The sequence below is a fragment of the Harpia harpyja genome, chromosome 14 (assembly GCF_026419915.1).
Source record: "Harpia harpyja isolate bHarHar1 chromosome 14, bHarHar1 primary haplotype, whole genome shotgun sequence".
NCBI classification, from domain to species: Eukaryota; Metazoa; Chordata; class Aves; order Accipitriformes; family Accipitridae; genus Harpia; species Harpia harpyja.
Window position 1 is genome coordinate 7083746 of NC_068953.1, and position 19627 is coordinate 7103372.

The following is a 19627-nucleotide window of genomic DNA, read 5'->3' on the forward strand; positions in this document are numbered from 1 at the left end:
CAAAACTTAAGCCCTTTGAAAGCTTCTTTTTCTCCACTAGCCCTTACGTGAACAGGGCAATTAATCCTGTGGACTGCTAAGTATGATTTAATGTACACACTGTGTCTTCCCACCCATTAATTCGGGTGGCAGTGGCAAAGTCTTTCTGTGTGTATTCAGTTAGCATGAGGAGGTTCACCAGGTACCCTGGGCAAGGCACTCTGTGAGGATTACCAGTTAGAATGTCCCTTTATCTCTAAATATACAAACTGGGTAAGAAAACCAGGTTCAAACAGGCAGGTGAGACAACTTGGAGCTGTGCTGCAGAGAGCACTGACTTCGTGTTGCTCTTCTAGATTGGAAACACAACTTCAACTTTTGCTGCTGGGCTGGGAAAAAAAAAAAAAGGGGACGTGAAAAGCATTCGGTAAGAGTTATGTTCACGACGGACCTTGCCTGAGCTCAGTCTGGAAGCAGCAATGAGTTTCTCCTGGCTTGGTCCCTCCTCCTCTCACCCCACAGACTTTTTCCATTGCACAGAACATTCATAACACCTTCCAGACTCGGGCTGGTCTCCAACACTTTGAGACGGACACAAAGCACACCTGACCTCCCCGCTACTGAAGCAGATGTGAAAATAAAGCAAGTTGGCTATTTTTGATCAATGAGTAAAATCAAAACGCACATGTCCTGAAAGAAAGCAGGTACTGCTGCATGAGCCTCACCCAGGATGGCGAGGGTGACCGAGGGGACCCGCTGTAGCACCCATCTCCAGAGAAACAGCAACCAAACACCCCGATAGCTGGCATAGTGGTGTGTATACGGCAGCCCTCATGCTTCGCTAGGCACAGGGCATTTGGATAAGGATATTGCTTTTATTGCCTTTTTCACGTGTTACTCTCTTATTTTAGGGTATGGCTAAAACAGACCACGGAGTAAGATTCCCGAGTACTGAGGAAGAGGGATGAGAGCCCAGACTCACCGATCCTCATGAGCTTAATTATCATCCTGGTCCTGAGAAAGACAGCAGCAAATCTGGAAACTGAAGATGATGTTTTAGCAAGGGCAGGTAAAACCAACACCAGCAGGAACTGGCTTGCTTATATTTTGGTTTTTAAGTGGGTTATGAAGGATCTGTCCCGTAAAGATCCTCAATGCTATAAGCTCCAGCAGCTACCAGGTATTTAGCTGAGAGGTACTTAGGGAGACAGAGGTTCAGCAGAGCATTCAGGCGCGTGCCCATTGGAATGGCATCCGAAAACATGGCTCAGAAACTTGCTTTCATTTGGGAAACACCCCAGCTCAGTAGGCACGTTTTACTGGAAAAGAAAATTTAAGTGCCGAAGAGTAGGATGGAGTTTTCTGCAATGTAATTTTATCTCTGTGAAGGCTTACAGTCATTTTTTTCTAAATCTGCCTCCTGCCCTTGTATGACTAAAAGAAAATCTGGGGTTTGGGGTTTTTTCTTTTCTAGTTTCTTACCATTACTGTAATGAAAACAGTCCTCAAACATTAACATTAAAAGGTCAATGGCAGGGAACAGGTTGCACTTCAGTAGCCTTCGGGCTTCAAAAATACTGGGGATTTCTAACTCACAACATCTGAACGGTCAGGACAGGGTTGACGGAGAAAAGAAACCCAGTTGCCCTTTTCCTTCAGCCGCAAAGGCCAGTTCGTATTTGTATCTGTGCAGTGAAATGAGGGATCAGGGAGAGAATTTGGTTTGCGATGGAGGTTGGCTGCTATGTCACTGGAGTAGCATCCAGCCAATGCGCCGGGTAATCTTCTCCCCTGCAGAACGCCTTTCCCTGCCCTTTTACAGACAGCAGCAGCGATGCCTGTCGGGGCTTGCAGTGGGTCAGCTGTGATTCCTTGGATCAAATAGCACTATACGCGCCGTCCGCATTTCTCTTGCCTCTCTCCAGCGCCCTGAGCACCTGTGCTGTATGTCACCTAAACCAGTGACCGAAGCAGCCTTTTGGGCTGGATTATGGCCCAGGAAACACTCGCAGCTTTCAGAAAAGCCTGGGACGGGCGCTAGCTGCCTCGGCGGGATGGCAGCTACCTGGCAAACCCAGGGTGCAAATCCTGGGGGTGCAGCTCAGTGCTCGAAATATCACTGCTCAGGTGCAGTTTTCTTTACCACAGCAGGTCTTACTTCATATATGTATTTACTGTTAGTAACAGCAATGCTTTTTTATCCAAATGCTTCTGTTCTGCTGCTTCAGAATTGATTTTGCAGCTCAGACCATAAGCTGTTGTGAAGATAAGCTGGAAGCAGACCAGTGCCTGGCCACGGACACCAGGACGAGTTCAGCTCTGGGTATACTCGGCTTTGCTCGCCTCTCTATTATCATCAGCCAAACCAAAATCTTGGATCCAGCTCCCCATGAATGGTGGTAAACTTTGGATCTGAGCTCCTGTAATAAGCAGTTGTTTGCTCTGGCTGGTGGCTTAAGACTCTGTAGAAAAAGATATTTCCAGGTATTATTTCTAAAAGGAGAATGACAGCTGAAAGAAGAACCTTGTCCAGCCAACTCATGTGTCCAACTCTTTGGCTTTCCAGGGTAAATGAGTAACTACAATGGGACAGTGAATGAGATAAATAACATCTAACTGGTATTGTAATGAACCTCGAGCAGTCTGCCTCTGTGGATAACCTGCAAATTATCTCTATTGCCGTTCTGTGAGTTTTTAAAAAAGGCTGCGAGTTATTCGCCAAATCCCATGAAACACAATTGGCAATGAGCAACAAATTCCCAGTGGTCTCATTTGAAAAATCCCTGCCCTATCCCTATAGGGAGGTAGAGCTCCAGGTTAAATACACCATAAAATGCTTGGATTTCTTTGTGTGGGATGGCAGCGTAGAGAGGGAGGATGATTATGTTGTGCGTCATTAACAGACCATCGAGCCCATGAAGCCATGAGGTTTTGTTACTGGTTCCTGGATAGCTGGGAGGTTAATTTGGCCGTGAAAGCAGAGGCGGATTTTGAAATGAGCTCTGTACTGCCTGACTGCTGCTACGAGTACTGTCAACAGCAGGCTGAGATGGGTGGAAAAAAGAAGGTAACGTAAGACCTGGCAAAGGATCCTTGTGGTCCTTGGGAGGCAAACTGGGGACGTGCACACCGCAGGGACCCCACTGTGTGCCCCAAACCCCAAACTAGCTTCGAACCAGCCGCTTCAGCCAGCAGCCACGGTGCGGCTGGGTGAGTTAGCCACCCCCCAGCACTCGGGCAGGTTTTGCAGCCTGTGCTGAGCTCTGCCTTGCTGCGACCTGCCGGCAGCACCGGCCTCGCCGTCGGAGCCCTCTGGGCAATGGGGTGCTGCCTGCGGTGCAAAGGCTCAGCCTTGTTCTGGGGTTGAACCAGAAGAACTAACAGCTCTTCCAAAACTGCTTTTGAGTTAACTGGTGGGGGATTTGGCTTAGGTAAAACTTCTGAAGGAATTCTCCACATCTTGGTCTCTGTGCAACCTTCTAGCTGCTTGAAATTCTAGAAGGAGAGGAAAGGAGGGACAGATCTGGAGCCGCCCTGCTTAATTTGGATATAAAATATCAGGGAAGTCAGTCTTCTGGCTGTACATATTCTCAAAGTGCAGCCAATGGTGCAGTGAAGGAATAAAGCAGGGATTGCTCTTCTCTGGGCAGCAAGCATCTCTGCACCCTCGCTTTTATGTCTGTCCAGCCTCCAGGAAGCAAAAAGCAGAAGATGCTCGATCCCTTCCCCTCCAGCTGGTGTGTGCATGCCCAGATGAGCACATGCAACCAAAACAGAAACCGGGCTACGGCAAAGGATATGCAGAAGGCACATGACACTGCATATATGTTTGTTTTTAAGATCATCTCTTCATCCTTTCTTCATTAAAAGGCAAACAGCATTTTATGTCTCATAAGCTTTCACTTTGCAGTTCTCTAGCAAGAGTGTTCATTAGATGTTCTTCACAATTTCTTTATGAAGCGGGTAAGCTGCACAATCCCCATTTTTTAGGCAGACAAACTCTACCAAATCAAAACACCGCTCGCTCACACACACGTCCCCCTCGCCCAGAGCACGCGAGGTTGAGCGTGGCCATCCGACCAGCTGCCGGGTGGCACAGTGGCCATCCGACCAGCCGCGGAGCCGGCGTGGTGGCTCATCTGCAAAAGCAGCCCACACCTAACTCACGCATCTGCCCCTCTAATTTACAGCTCGGTAGATGAAGCCGGGGGAGGAATCAGCGGGGATGCATTTTAATAATTTCCCTACAGGCGTTTTCAGAGGAATGCTGGAAGGGAGGGGCTGATTGATGGCCTCCCTCTAATTGGCATCCCGATCCCGCCCCAGCTCCGACGCCCTCGGTGGGTGCGATGCTGAGAAGGACCAGCTGCCAAGCAGAGCCGCCACTGGCACCTTCGGCTGACCCGAGATGGGCTGGAAGGAAGAGGGATGAGAGAGCGAAGTTATCACCGCAGAGTCGAGGGGACACTTCCACGACTTGTAAATGTACCTGCAAGCTTGTAAAGGATTGACTGAAACACGTTTGCAAATATTTGGTGTTTGTCAGCAAACTGAGATTGCTTAGCCACTCAGAAGGGAAAAAAAGAGGCACAAAAGTAATAGAAGACATAGCCAAAAACATAGGTCTACAAACAGGATTTCCTAGATTTAAGCTCTGTCAGTGGGGCCACTTTCCTTCTATGAGGAATAACGCAACTTCCACCTGCTACGTCATGTTCAGATATTGCGTGTCTAGGGTTTTGTGAAGATTAATCATGTTTATGCCATAGAGTTTTACCAGCTAGCTGTGGATTTGCAGGAAGAGAGGTATTTCCTAAGGCACCGTGTAGGGCTCAGTACAGCCCAGTACATAAGCTGATGACTCCCTTGGCTCTGCTCCTCAGGGCATTTCTTAAAAGTGCAGTCTTGGAGCACGCTGTTCTTAAATCAAAGCATAAAAATAACCAAAACAGTATCAAGTGAATTGTAGGAGCTGGCAGAATGGAGGTAATACACAAAGTTAAAACAGCCTGATAACAATATCCTGTTACTGGAGAAGAATAAGCAATACTCCGTGATGGTGAAATATAAAAACTTTCTTGTGACAAGGCATTGATTTTCCCAAAAAGGAAAGGGAGAACAAACTGCAGCCGTAATGCAGCATGTGTGAGCACTGAGAAGGTATAACGATGACAGCATTGAATAAGCATCTCATCTCCAAAAGCTGCATGACCTTTAGGAGCATTCAGGATTGCGTGTCTGTTTAGGATGTCATTAAACAAGACGGGCTTCCTCCAACTGAACAGTGCGTAGAAGTAATTGGAACGGTTTTGAAGAGCGAGATTCCAGACTAGCTAGTTAGCAAACTTGGAAAAGCTACATGCCAGTAATAAACCCAACACAAAAAATTAGTTTTGGATAATAGCTCTTTACTCCGTGTTCAAGTTAGTAACCTGGTTTCCATGACATGCCTAGTACAGGTCCCAGTGGTCCCAGTGCTTGGTGTGCTACAGACCGAGGGAGGGATATGGATGTCTTTAAGGCAAAATTAGATCAACTGGAATAGTCCTCAGGATCTTGGTAGTTGAGCTCCTGGTGAGTGGATGGCTACGTGATTGCTAACAGCTTTGCAAATCTGTGCGGGAGGGAGGGATTGCAGGGAACCGATGGTGCTCAGCCCAAGGTTTAGTACTCTAAAGCTAAGGGTGGTGCTATGAGCATGTCTCTCATGGCCGGGCAAGTTATGAGTGGCATTTGAAAGCCACTCTACAGAGTAGAATAATGAGAGGGAACAATTGTAAGGTAGCTTGAAGACTGACATTAATTACCCAGTAATTTTCTAGCTGTGATCCATGAAATACTTGTTGCTGATCCCCAGACAGATGGCTAGTCACATAGGACGGGCTTCTCCTCTTTATTTCCATCTGCTATATTTCATTAAGACAGCTAAAAATAAAAATATCCCTAATGTTATTTTTCCATGTAAGTTACTGCTACAGTGATTTGATGCAACTGTGAATAGAAGAGTTTCTAAGCGACAAGATTTTCTTAATTAATTTGTGATCCTTGGCATGAAAAGTGACTGCAAACCCCTACACTAGACTCATCATGAGCGCTACACTTACTTCTAAGTGCTATTTATCTAGAAGAGTTGGTTCAAAACATTTTTTTCTGGTATAAGAGGAGAAAAGAGGCTGCTGTCTCTTCTGAGCAGAAGTAGTTACCATTTTTAGGGCCTAACCAGTTGTAGATGGCGCCTACGAAATGGAGATGTAATCCTGGAGATCCTTCAGGCATGAAGTCTTCTTTCCCTCTATGTAGTAGGAATATCTCCAGAAACAGCTTTTCTGCACAGCTCCAAGCCTCTTTTCAGCCAGCACAGGGCCCAAAACCCCCTTGCGGGGAGCGGGTCATTTTGGGGAGGTTGGTTGGTTCTGTCTTTCACAGATTTTTTGGCTCTATCTAATGTGTCTTTGTGTGTGGTGAAGCTGGGTTCTTGCACACACAGCTCTAGTTCCAGCGTTTAGTTCCTGATGTATTAAAGTGTTCTCCAGGGAAGCTAGAGTCCCCTCTATCCAGATTGCAATTTACTTATTTTCCAAAAGGGACAAAAGCCTGAAACATGTAAGTGTTGATCATCTTTTCTAGTCCTTCCACAGCTTTCCCACAAATTCTTTCAGAGGGGCAGAAACTCTCCCTTATTTCACAATGAAAAAGTTTTAGCATGTTTTAGAAAAGGAACTGAGAGGTGGCTCAAACGCCCCAGAGTGCGTGCAGAGAGAGGGAGCAGGCAGCCCAGCAGAAGCAGCTTGGTGTGACGAGAAGCTCCAGGGACTTAGCTAACACTTGGTCTCCAGAACTTAAGATGAAATCTGGGACTGATGTCTTAGACCTGCTATTTTTAGTCTCGACTACACAAGCCATTGCCATAGACCTCCTGAATGGCCATCGCAGACGCTTACAAGAGATGAACTCTGTTACTTTACCCTACTTTCTAAAGTCTAAAGCAAGCATGCTATTTTAGACAACACAACTCAAAGCGCCGCTAGTACTATGTCTTAGTGACACTGCCTACAACACAGGCGAGAACCTTTGTTCTCAGCCCTCCTTTATTAGTTGCTTCTGCTTAGAAAAGCAAGCAATTTCCTCACCCTCCTGGCAACGTTCCCACGAGGAAATTCCTCCTCCCAAGCCGTAGCCATGGAGCCAGTCATACAATCCTTCCTTCTCTCGGATCACGCTGTTTTCCCATTTGCTTGGGCTTTTGCCGCTCACCCCAGCCCGTGACCCCAGGAGAACCTTTGGCTCCGTTCTTGCGCCCGTTCTTCCTCCTCCAAGAGCAGTTATTTGAGTTCCACCCTAAGATCACACTGACTTAGGCCCCAGTTTAGCAAAGAATTTTATCACATGCTTAAGTGTAATTGACTTAGACCTTCAATCTGTTTTTAGCTTATCAGAAGCGTGGGTGGGGAAAGCTGTCGCCCTCTTACGCACTCTTGGCTCCCGTGGAGGTTGGCCGTTGATGAGCAAAGAGTGTATGTGCATAAAATTGAGCAGAAACTCAGATAAGGAGGACTGCTGCAGTGGACTCCATCCAGCATGGTGGCATGTCTTTTAAGACCTAATTATCTTCACACAACACTGCAGAGGTGTCAGCTCCATGGCTGTGACGCTGCAGGTTATTGGGTACTTCTACCCCAACTCACCACCGCTGCATAGTAATTAAACTGTGGGTAGTCTGTGCCTTGCTCAAACTTTGCCTTGGATATTAGGAATCCTGAATAAGGACTTCAAGATTAATTCTTAAACTTAGGAGCAGAGAATGTGGCTAAGGTTGGCAAAAAGCAATGGTTGCCTCCAGTCCAGAAGAAAAAAAATCCAGTAATACTAGAATCAGTATTTTATTCTGCTTAAACCACAGTGAAGTTGGATGCAGTACCACCTCATTTTCCTGGAGGGCCTCATCAGGTCAGTACAAGGCTTAATGACAATAGCTAAAGAAACAGAAAGACAGCATGGATTTTGCTTAGCCACTTAGAACTTTTACCTTCGAAGTCTGGCATATTTAATTCAGATCATATAAAAATTCCAGTGGTGAAGGGTGGAGAAAATTGAATGTTGAATGAAGACTTTTGTTTTCCTGAACAGAGCTGAAATGAAGAAGAAGCTGGGTTGTGATGATCAGATTTCTCCTATAGGTCAGAAGTTCAATGTATCATCAGATTTCATGTCATGGGGCTGTTCTGTTCCTAATTGCAACCAGCCAGGACTCTGCACATCAGTGAGCTTTTACTCTGGGCTCCTTCCATAAGATATATATTGTAGTCAAAGTAGTAACTAAATAATTTTAAATGTATTTTTTAAGAGTGAATCATTACCTTTCAATTCTACAACACAGCAGAAAATGAAATTAGATGCTGGCTTACATTCATATAAAATATAAAACCAGATACTTAACTGGATCATCATTAGAGCAAGTTTTTTTTACACAAATTTAGTACAAGCATTAAGCTATGAACCTCTGGTAGCTCAGGTTCAAAGGTATCTGGAACCTCACAGGGCTAGAGGAACCAAAACCCTGAGAAACCAAGGGCCCAGGCCCCGACCCCAAACATCAGCTGTGGAGGATGGATGAAATACGGTTGAGCTGAGCTGAGTTCGTGCGGTAGGTGAGACAGGGATCTGTGCAAGCACCACTCTGCAGCACAGGTCCGGAGTGATCCTACTACATAACTAAATGAATTATTTATACATCTCAGGGAGAGAAGCTAGAGGCATATCTCAAGCTGAAATAAAAAAAAAACAGCTTAGCACTTAGCTGATGACTGACTTTTTGAATAATTTAAATTCGTCAGAGACATCCATGGTGGACTAGCGTGACCTCCAATGGACATCCGTTCATCTGCAGAATTAAATGAGACAGAGCAAGCGTATGAGCTGTTTGGCCAGCCAAATCACAATATTAAATTATGACAGAGGAACACGAGCTGTTACGCAAGGATGATGTGGGGCTATGACTGAGAATCAAGCTGGGGTATCATCTCACGTTAATCCAATAGCTAGTGAAAGCTAAGCTACCAATCCTAAACCAACTTTACATCGTGTATGTCTTCTGCAGAGTGCCTTTCTGCACACCTCCGCTTTAAGAAACCTCTGTCTCACGTCGTGATTAACTCTCGGAGAGGTTTTATCCTTCCTACACCCAGGACAGACCATCTTGTGACCTGCAACATGTTCTCTCCTTAATAACTCATCTTCTAAGCATTTTCCTACTGAAAACAGGGCTTTCACAGGTTTCAGCATACTCTGGTTTCCCATGTTGGGAAGAATGAGGCTTTTGCTGGTGCCGTAGGACAGCTTTGAGATGTAGGCATCGCCTCGGGTTGGAGAACAGTGCCAGCCAAGAGGAGCAGGACTGCACAGAAGACACGTCTGTGTTCCTCGGATGCTATGAATTTCTCTTGAAGCCAAGAAACCTGAAACTGCAGCGGCAAGTCAGACTTCCTCTCGAGATGGAGTCGAGGCAGGCTAATTTTAGTCACCATGCACTATGCAAATCATCATTCTGTAGCTGAGTTTATTTTTTAAAGTGCTGACTGCCAAACTTGCTGCAGGGCATAGACTCTTCATATGGGTCTTAAAGAGGTTTGAAACCAGCTCTTTGGTTAGCGGTGCTACATTCCAGATGAAGGGGGGAGTCCTTAAAGGGGTCCTGCTAGAAAGCACACTTTCAATAGGGAAGGTCTAGATGCCTGGTTTAGATCATATGTTGATTTTCTAGCTGGCCAGGATTAGCTGTTAGTGGGTTTTTTTGAATATGTTTTTGGTTCTACATGTAATTTTTCTTTTTCCTTAAAAACTCCCCCGATAAGCTGCACACCGTGGGCCCACGGGAGATGATGGGAGTGCTGGTATCTGGATCACGCCCAATGTCTGTAGCTAAAGGGTTTTAGATTTATTGTCTAAATTTTTGGCACATTCACAGAGTTCACTTTTAACTGGGATTGATCTGACTTCCTAGGAAAGAAGTAATTCTTTAAAAAATTATTATTGGACTGTGATTCATGGCACTCATTTAAAAGACAGAGGCAGATATGGGGAACGCGGAGCAGCAGAAGCAAGGCAGGGTACGCTTCCAGGAAGCCCAGTCTTTAGCACGGACAGTAAATTGTTACATTTCTCTTCAATATTAAAAAGATTTAGCATGCAGACTTTCATCTGATAACTTTCATAATGTCTCTATCATGAGTCATACTATGACTGAATTGTTCTTTGTATTTAAAAGAAACAATTCTCCATTATTTCTTAGCGACCTATCATAGACAGCTTCAGAAACTTTCCTTTCTTAACTTTAGGAATAACCGCTTCCAAGTTTGATGTCTACCTGTAACCTTCAAGGCATTTATCCATCCAAGCAGGTCTGCCTGGAGCTGAGTTTGGAAAGGCACTTTGAATCCTGAACTCAAAAATGAGGCAGGAGAGTAAAAGCAGGCGCTAGTTTTCAACTGTGAAATTATTTTAAAAGGCGCTTCTATGTTCTGTGGCTGATCCTGAATCTTTAACACAAGTACTTTGGATCTGGGGCTTGAGCCCCAGCGAGCAGTCAGAATTTGTCCTTGAAACCTGCTGCAGGCTTTAGGGGGGACTTGGAGAAAAAATGTGCATAGCAGAATCTACGTTAGATACGGAAGCTGTGAAATAGCCCATTGCATTTAGGGCATGGAAAGGGGCTGCCACGGTGTTCCTCCGAACGCAGGGAGCTGCTGCATTGTGTATTTATTTCTGTTTACGTGAACAATCTGCCTATTTTGTAAGAAGCCAGCAATGCTCAGACGAAGACACTACCACGATTAAAATAAGTAACCGTAGGACTACATATACCACGTGTGGCAGCTCCCCAGCCATTGGAAGGGTGGGATAGAGGAAAAAATAGCTTTTCCCTTGTAAAAACCTGGGACAATGCAAGTGCACCCCAGGTCCCCTCCTTTCGGGGGAAAGGCGAGGCAGCCGGGCGGCCGCTGGATGTCAGTGGTTCTGCGCAGAGCCCGGCGCAGCAGGGATGCTGGCGGGAGGGGGCTCCCGGGGGGGCTGAAGACCACGCAGATGAAAATGATTCACCCGCTTAATTCACAGGAGCTTCCTCCAAACCTGTCTTCCGTGGAAGTGGAGCCGTGTCCCAAATCTAAGACCAGGGAGCGATAAGGAGCCTCTGTGGAGGTGAACGGTGTGTTTGTGCTGCTGGGTGTCCCACCCGGACGAGCAGACACGCTTGCCTTTCAGCGTGGCTACGCTCGAGTTTTGTGCCTTTTCTGTGTCATTTCATCGCCCCTCAGCTTCATATTAAATCTGACCTTTCCGCCGCACTTGACTGGGGAAAGGTAATCACCTACTTTGCTTTCTTCAGGGTTATACATCATTGCATATAGCAGGTAGATAAGCGTATCTGGAAAATACAGTTGCATGTGAGACTAGGCAGGGAAAAATATCTGTGAGTAGGTCAGGATCCACTTGAAGACCTGCCAGACCTGCCTGAGCACAAATATATTTTTCAAGCTGGGTATTTAACTCCCTCTGACTCCCGTGAAAACTCAATGATTGCAGGAAATCTTCCTTTGCTTTGAACAGTGGAGAGAGACTTCAGTTCCCCCTCGCACGCTGCTGCAGCGAGGCCCTGAGCGAGCACGGTGAGGCTTCTGTGATTTATGATGTTACAAAGAGTTGGCAAGTTAGGAAGGAAGAAAAGGAATATTGCAGGTTTCATGCAGTGGCTAGAGATGAATCTAAATACGCCGTTGTGCAGCCCTCGGACTGGAACTGAGACTGTGTGTTGCACAAAATAAACATCACTCAAAAGGAGTTTAATACCTAAGTAAGTGCAGCCATAAGCATCAGGGCTTCCCAGGGGATAACAATAACCTCACACAAACAGCTCTGTTAGAGCACCCTTACAGAAACTTCAGGGACCTCTTCTAATAAATGCAACTATAAAATATATGCATCTAGCGTGGATTTGATCTGTTGGCTACTGAGGATATTAGTTGCTGTAACACGGTGACAAATCTAAAATGATGGCAAAGCTAATACAGCAGGAAAACTGTGGGAACACAGTGTGGCTGCCGTTTGGGTCAAGCAATAAATAGCTTTCTTACAGCCGTGTCTATTTTATATGTCCAGGAGCAAACTACAAGAGCCTGCACTGTGCTCAGTGTTGCTACAACTGCTTATTCTTATTGCTCTTTACAGTAGCTTGATACGGTGCCATCCGGAGGTACCTGGATATTCGGGATATAACCTCCAATGATGACAGAGGGGACGAGTGTCAGCTGCAGCACATGCAAGGGCAGGGCTCCCACCGCTTGCAGTTTGAAACCCCTTAATTAAGGTGAAGAAAACACCTCGGTGTCACAGCTTGTTCTACTCATTTTACTCCTGTAGAAGCTCCACTTAATGTTGAAGTGATTAGAGAATAAGCTAACTTGATACAGAAGCATTGTCCAATGAAAACAAAGGCAGTTTAGCTAAAACTGGTTTGAAAATGCTCATTAATTAAGCTAACATAAATTTGCATAGATGTGGGCTTGCTAACACTCCTTCCCCCTTCTTCTTACCTAAATGGGACTAATTATTTCTCTAATTATGATGTAACTGTGTGGCCTTGGGATCACTAATTACAGACGCGCTTCCTCATCTCACTGTTTTGTCCGAATCCAGGCAGAAGAGAGGGATGCTCTTCTGGGATGTGCTGCTACTCCTTTTGGCTGCAGTCTTGACCTTAAAAAAAGAGGAAAAGAAAAAGGTGAGTAAGCTGAGCTATTTATAGTTGAGCTAATTATTTTGATGTGATATGACAGCAGCGGAGTCTGTTTTCTCTTCACTCAATTAATGGCAATGGAAAAAGCATTCAATACCCTTTTAACAGTATTCATTGGCTACAAGACAAGCCTTTGCTTAATGTTTTAAGATGCAGGATTTTGCAATACAGCAATGGGGGGGCACAATGCTGCGTTGTGCTTCTGGTCGATGTCAGAGAAGCTGCGATGTGAGGAGTAGTGAGGAGCTGAAAGGGGGTTCCTGTTATTAAAGAAGAAAATCCACTATTTGCTGGGAAGGTAGCGCGCAGCAAGTCTGTACAAACCACCACGTAAAATTGTACAGGTAAAAGCTCAGGTGTCTTCTAGGATGCTTGGTGGACACCAAGGACTTTGAAGTAGCTGAAGCTTTACTATTCACAAATGGGGAAACTGAGGCAGAAGCAAACTAACCTGGCAAAGGTTGCAAAGCGAGTAAATGGCCAGAGAGTGACAATCTTGGTCTGCGGTCTCTGATCCGTCCAGAGAAGGTGGATTTATGCTGTGCTTTTCACTGTCTCTTACCTGCCTTTGTGCTGCTCCCGTGCACAAACTCTGAGATCGAGACCTGCTGGGCAGCAAACAAAACGGGGAAGGTGGACGGGACAGAGGGGGGTGTCTCGGCTGAAGTTTTTGTCACCCGTTACTAAAGATGCTGCAACAAAATCCACCACCTCTGCACCATGATGTGTTTTCTAGGTCTTTGTGGAGGTTGCTAATAGTAGCTATCCCTGGTCTCTGTTTTGGAGCTAGACAAGAAGCTAGACTGCTAATCTTTAAAATTTGGGCATTAAAAAAAAAAAAAATGGAGCAGATTCTTATTTTTAACTGGACAAAACTTGAAATCCTAAACTTCTGTGAGTTATTTCTGGTGGAAAAGGACTTTACTGTTGAAGCTTGGGTCTTGTTCCCCCTCCCCGGCTTATAAAATAGCTTTTCTTCCTTGCTCCTCAGGGTGTTCTGCAGTTTGTCCCTCTCCGTGACCACAAAACTCCGGCCAGAGGATTGCCATGTATTACAGGGCTTTCTTCGCTGTTGCAAGAGAGGAAGGAAAAAAATAAGCTGTCTCCTCCTTTTAAGGCTTTGATCGGGTCCCTGAAATTTGTGTACTTCTCAGGTTGCTTTTGGTGACCTTTCAGGCTTTCAGAAACCAGGTGCTGTTTGTGAAGCCTTTACGTGACTGTCACTTTGTTTTCCTTTTATTTATCTTTTTTAAACATGTGGGTCAGGCAGCTGCAGGTACAGTGCAATATTCATGAGAGGCTCTGATTTATGCGGGCGCAAGGCTGTGCAGCGGGATTACAGGGTACTGAATGTTATATGCAGTTTTAATTTCTTTTTATGACCAAAGGATACAGCCAGAGTTTCTCAAATGTGGAATTTATGAGAGCCTCATTCATGCGAGTTTTAAAGGGCCCCTGTATCTCTGCCTTGCAAATCTGCTGCGCTGAACGATGGGGTGAGCAGCCTGCTCAGCCTTTGCCAGTTAACAAAAGTGTATATATAAAACATGGCTAGGGCAATTAGTTTGACACCCAAACGGCTTCTGCATGTAGAGTTGAGGCACTCCTGCAGTATTTATGCAGCCCTAGCCCTTCTCCGAGTTACAGAGGCACAGAGAAACAAACTCCCTCAAATATTTAGAGTCAAAAATCTTCAGAGCAGGGATTTTCTGTGCAGTGCAGTGCTGAGGGTTAACTTCAGGGCTTCTAAAAGCTACTACAGTGCAAACTAAGTAACAGAGTATATTTGTGGCAAGTCCGGGCGCTGTTTGGCCCTCCTAACTTCCAGTCCGGTGCTCCGCACCGGCACAGCTCGCTCCTGTTCCAACTTAATTTTGCACTTTGTATCTGACCTGCAAGTCCTTTCGCCAGAGAAGGACCATCTTTGCTTGCAGGAGAAGCGGGGTTTGTGGGCCTGGCGGCTCACGGGACACTGCTGTCCTCTTGGAATTTGCATTGTAGATCATGAAAACAACCTGGCATGAAATTCAAGGTATTAAATGCAATAAATGGCCCTGCAACATAACATGCCTATCTGATGCGGTGAATTATCCAGCCCTCTCCTGCTTTGAGCGTTACGTGTCGAATGGCGTGTACTTGCATCCCGCGTGGCTATTTTGGGGAGAGAGATGATTCTTTGGAAAGTCACCAAAGTTTTTGTAGTGGAACTGGATCCATGGGTATATTCAGAAACCTGGTAATGGGTTCCTGATGGGAGATGCCCCCTAACCATTGGTTTAAAACACTGAGTCGGGCAGTCTGTGCCTGTCTCCAACTCTGGAGTCCTTGGGGGAGGGCGAAGGGGACCCGCTCCAGTCTCCATAAGCACAGCGAGAAGTCATTTCCAAGCCTGACATCTCAGAACAAGGCTCGTGCTGTGCTTGGTGCTCCAGGATGGTCGATGCACGGTCCTGCCAGTGAGCTCCAAGTCCTCATCTCCTGGATGCTGCTGTTGCAAATGCCTCCGAGTCCAACCTGGCCAAGTGGAAAAAGCCTTACCCGTCTCCTGCAGCTAGCGTCTTCAGCTTCTATTTTTGCAGAAGGGGAGCTTTCCTTTCCATCTTCCCTCCCTGCCATGCCATCCAGGAAAACAAAAAGGCACTGCTAACATCTGCTCTTTTCTCCTCCTACATGCAGGCTCTTTCTCGGCTCTCTATTAAACCCCTTCCCACACAGAGGCGTAGGCAGGCTTATGCACATACATCTCGGTGTACAATTTTTCCCCATCCCTTGGGTGCAACATTTGCAACAGTGACTGGTGAGGGTTTATTTTCGTTCTTCGCGAAGACTTTGGTTAACGGGCTTTTCAGTCTCCAACTGCACCTACTCCTCTAGCGATCAGCCCATACACCGGGTAATGGCAGGGCTGACATGGAAGCTTATGGAGACACTGGGAGTGGGTGGAAATGGATGCAGCAACGTATGTAGAAATTTCCCATTGCTAAGCTACGCTCAGGTGCATTTACTTCTACCAAGAGGGGTTACTAAGGAAACAAGGAGCCAATTTCTGGGAAAAAAAGCAGACGTTTCTAATGAGCAACAAAAGTCCTTCAACTTTGATGTGACGGGGTCTGTTCTTTGGTCTCCCGTAACTGGAAAGTGTCTGATTTTGAACCCTGCCATCACTCTCTCTTGTCCCAGTCCTGTCCCTGGGGCCCGTGGCTGTGGCAGGGTGCCGAGCTTTCACCATAAAACGCACGAGCTCTGAGTCACTCCTCCTTCTGGCAAAGGAAACAGGAGAATCCATCTGGGCTCATTCCATCCTGAAAAACTTGCCGTGTTTTGCAATTTGCACATTTTTCTCCTCAGATTGGAACGGGTTGGCTTTTCCTGAAGCTGGCATGGCTTTTTGTTGCAACAAGAAAAATCCCTATCAAAATAAATTTTGCAGAAAAGTTCAATCCGAGAGGTTCAAAGCTAAACAATGCCGGCTGCTGCGTGGAAAGCTCTGCAGAAAGATGCTCAGCTTTTTCCCACAGCCCTAATCAAGCCCGGTTGCCAACTCTCAGTTTGTGTGTATGTTGCATCCTAGCTGCGACTCTTATGGGGAAAAAGTTACGCTGTCAACATGGCAAAAGAAGAGCAGGGGATTGCCTGACGGGTACAAAATAAAGGCAGAGGTCTGAAGGCACTGGAAGAGGTTGGACTCGCCGTTCTGGTCGCTGGGTTTGCAGTGCTGGGGCTCGGGTTGTGCGGACAGGAGCGGAGAGCAGCCGGCCTCCAGCCCGCCCGAGACTTGCCGATCAATGGAAATGAGCGATTTACTATATCGGAAACAGCAATTATCCTTGGAAATGCAGCAAGATGATTAATTGTACCACGAGGCATTAATAGTTATGTCAAGAGTACCTATTTCATGACATCAAACCAGAAAGGGTTTTAAGATGTAGCATTACTCTATGAGGGGAAAAAATACATTTTCCAAGTTAAGACATGAGATCCAAATACCTAAAACAACTCAGAAAATGCTAGAGAAGAAACATGAATAGGAGCAACATCATTAAGAAGGAACATTTCAAAAGGAATTATAATCCTCAACTGAAGTTCTCCAGTATAGAAGCAAAGAAAAGGAATTTTTCTTTTTTTAAATTGTATTTCCTGAATAGTGTGTTTACACTGGGGGGGATGTGACATAACTGTGTGTTTTCCCACCATTCACAAAGTATAATTCTCCAAGTTATCACAAGGAACACTTGCTCATTAAAAAAAATAAATCTAAGCTTGCAAACCTGATGCATTTTGCAGTACGATTAACTTGCTGGCTTCCAGAGTATTTAATTCAAACAAAGAAAAAAGTTCAAAGAGAACAGTTCAGTTTATCTTAATATATAATTTTTTTTCCCGTGAACACAGAAAAAATGCAAATAACAGTTTACGTTGGTTTTGATAGATTTACAATACTCTTAGATTGCACCCAGACCATCCTGAAGACATACTTTTAGACTTTGCTGTCAAGCAATTTAAAAACCCAATGCACTGGAAATTAATTCCAGAAGAAAGGAAAGGAAAACATTGTTGTTCTTCCACTTTAGCTATTCTTGCTAACATTTGTGTGCAAATGGCAGTGGGGATATGAAAAAAAGAAAAAAACAGAGACACTTGTAGCAACATATTTATTTTGCAGCAGGAAAGGGCAGCGTGGATTTTTTTTTAATCTGTCTCTACACAAGAGGGTCTATATTATAACTGGCAGTGACAAATATTCCATGTCCAGCTGCGATGGTTTGTACTGATATAAAAGGTGTGTACGAAGCAGATCATGGCCCTCTGGAGGCATCAGCGCTTTTCCTACGGGAAATAACAGATTCCACCCGAGCACCGAAATGCTGCTCCCATCAGACTTGGGCATGAAGGACTGATCCAGAGCTGAAGTCTGTGAAAAGTCCCCAGGGCAGCTGCAACTTCGCTTGCTCTTGCAGGGGAATAAACTGTCTTTATACAACTATATTTATCCAAGGGGTTGCACTACTTTAGGGCTCTGTTTCAAATATAGCATTTCCAAGGCAGGTCCCTGGAGGGTGCGATGTGGTTACCCCTCCCGGGAAATGCAGAGCTGCCTGCGCCGCATCGGCTGCTGGGTTTCTCCTCACTGATGGTTTAGGACAGTTTAAAAGTGGTGGTACCGAGGACAAAAGGAAAAATAATGGAAATTTTCTGATAGGACTTGTCATAGCTTGCTTCAGTATCCTATATATTGCTTTTGGGAAGCATTCTTAAATTACCTGAAATACAGTTGCACAGTATTTCCAGCAGTCACAGTCTGACCTGGGATATCGTTATTCTGCAGTTTTTTAATAAGAATAAAAAAAATCCCCAAAGTGAGGGTTACACTGAATAGTGGTTTGGTTTTGGTTTTGTTTTTTGGTTTGTTGTTTTGGTTGTTTTTTTGTTTAATATTATGGTGCTGTTTTTTAAAAATGTCACAGTTAAGTGAGCGAGCGTGGTCACAGCTTCCAGTTTAGTAGATCCTTCATTATTTATCGGGGGGGGGGGGGGGGGGGGGAAGTGAAAATATTTTCCTAAATAACCCTGTGTGACACCCGATCTCTGGGCAGGTATCACTATGCTGACCTCCACTTTGGCACTAGCACAAAACCCCCGCTGGACCTGCCAGACCTCCCGGGTTCACAGGGTGGTCAGGACGAGCAAGCAATGGAAATATTTTTGGGATGAGCTGGGATTCCCTCTGAGATCCCAAATAGCACAAGCAGCCTCACTATTTAAAATGACTTTGAAGTTGCAGAGCACAACACTGGCCCATTCAGCCCCCCGATGGCTCTTCGTTATCCAGCAGCAGCTCAGCGTTACCAAGATTGAAGGTTGTCAATTATAGAGAAATTAAGAGCCCCGTGAAGAAGAGTTTGTGCTTAAAACACAACTGGAGTTTGCCCAGATCCAGCTGATGTTTCTTGCCAGAAACAGGCACGGCTGAAACACAGCACAGCTTCAGTCTCAAACTGACGGTGACTCAGAGTTGCAAAATACCCGTTTTTGAAACCTACTTGTCCACATAAATAGTGAGTAACCCAGGCTTCACCTGAATGCTCTGGTTTCTTAAACAGGCACAGCCCTAAAGCCCTGGCTGTGAACAAACATCGTCTGAAAAGTATGGTGTGCTTAGAGCATTCAATTAAAAATAAAAAAAAATTGTGTATATTATTCCTTCAGTGAGGAATTATTGCTTGAATGAGGAATTCAAATGAGGGAAGAGAATTGCTGCCCTTTTCTTTCAACTTTTAAAAGATATATTTTTTAATATTTTGGTTTTTTTTAATTTAAAAACATCCCTGGGCACTGACAGTGCTGAAAGAAGCATTTTAAAACCAAAGCAAAGCTTTTAAGCCTTCGAGAACTGCTGGCAGGGAGAAAACACTGCCATCTGCTCTTACTCCTGTCTTCAGAGTGAGGGTTTTAACTTCAGCCCTGCCGAACGGCACGTGTGTACCCCCCCTGCCCGGCCGTAGCCATTCCCTGCTCTCGGACCAGCACCGTGTAACACGCGTTACCCCTGTGTGTGCCTTAGCATGGGTCTGAAGGCACAAACCCAGAAGTCCATGAAATTTTCAAGGCCGGTTTTTGGCTATTTCACTTTTCCCAGGTACTCAAAAGTTTGTTACCTACGGCTTTTTATTGGGTTTGGATGCTGAAGGGATGATGGCCGGTGGGTTTACCAGAAACGTGATGTTTAAGCCCATGTCCTGTACGGAAAGGGTCACCAAAGGATGGGTCTTGTATCCTAAAATAAGCAGGGCTGTCTTCAGCCAGCACATTCCTCAAAAGCTTTTCCATGAGACACCAGTGAGGCTTCAAAACAGGATT

The 19627-nt window shown here is 45.4% G+C and overlaps 2 long non-coding RNA genes across 3 annotated transcripts; one reads left to right on the top strand and one right to left on the bottom strand.

Moving 5' to 3' along the window:
• Nucleotides 1–392: 392 nt before the first annotated feature.
• LOC128150932 (uncharacterized) lies at nucleotides 393–13827 on the top strand. Of its 2 annotated transcripts, XR_008238239.1 has the most exons (4): nucleotides 393–792; nucleotides 891–1048; nucleotides 12670–12754; nucleotides 13761–13827. It is a non-coding gene; the product is annotated as an uncharacterized LOC128150932 (long non-coding RNA). The 2 variants fall into 2 exon arrangements; XR_008238238.1 differs by lacking the exons at nucleotides 12670–12754; nucleotides 13761–13827 and adding an exon at nucleotides 2208–3859.
• LOC128150933 (uncharacterized) lies at nucleotides 4198–7731 on the bottom strand. The gene is made up of 3 exons (XR_008238240.1): nucleotides 7110–7731; nucleotides 5787–5904; nucleotides 4198–4392 (listed from the first exon to the last, which is right to left on the bottom strand). It is a non-coding gene; the product is annotated as an uncharacterized LOC128150933 (long non-coding RNA).
• Nucleotides 13828–19627: the final 5800 nt, after the last annotated feature.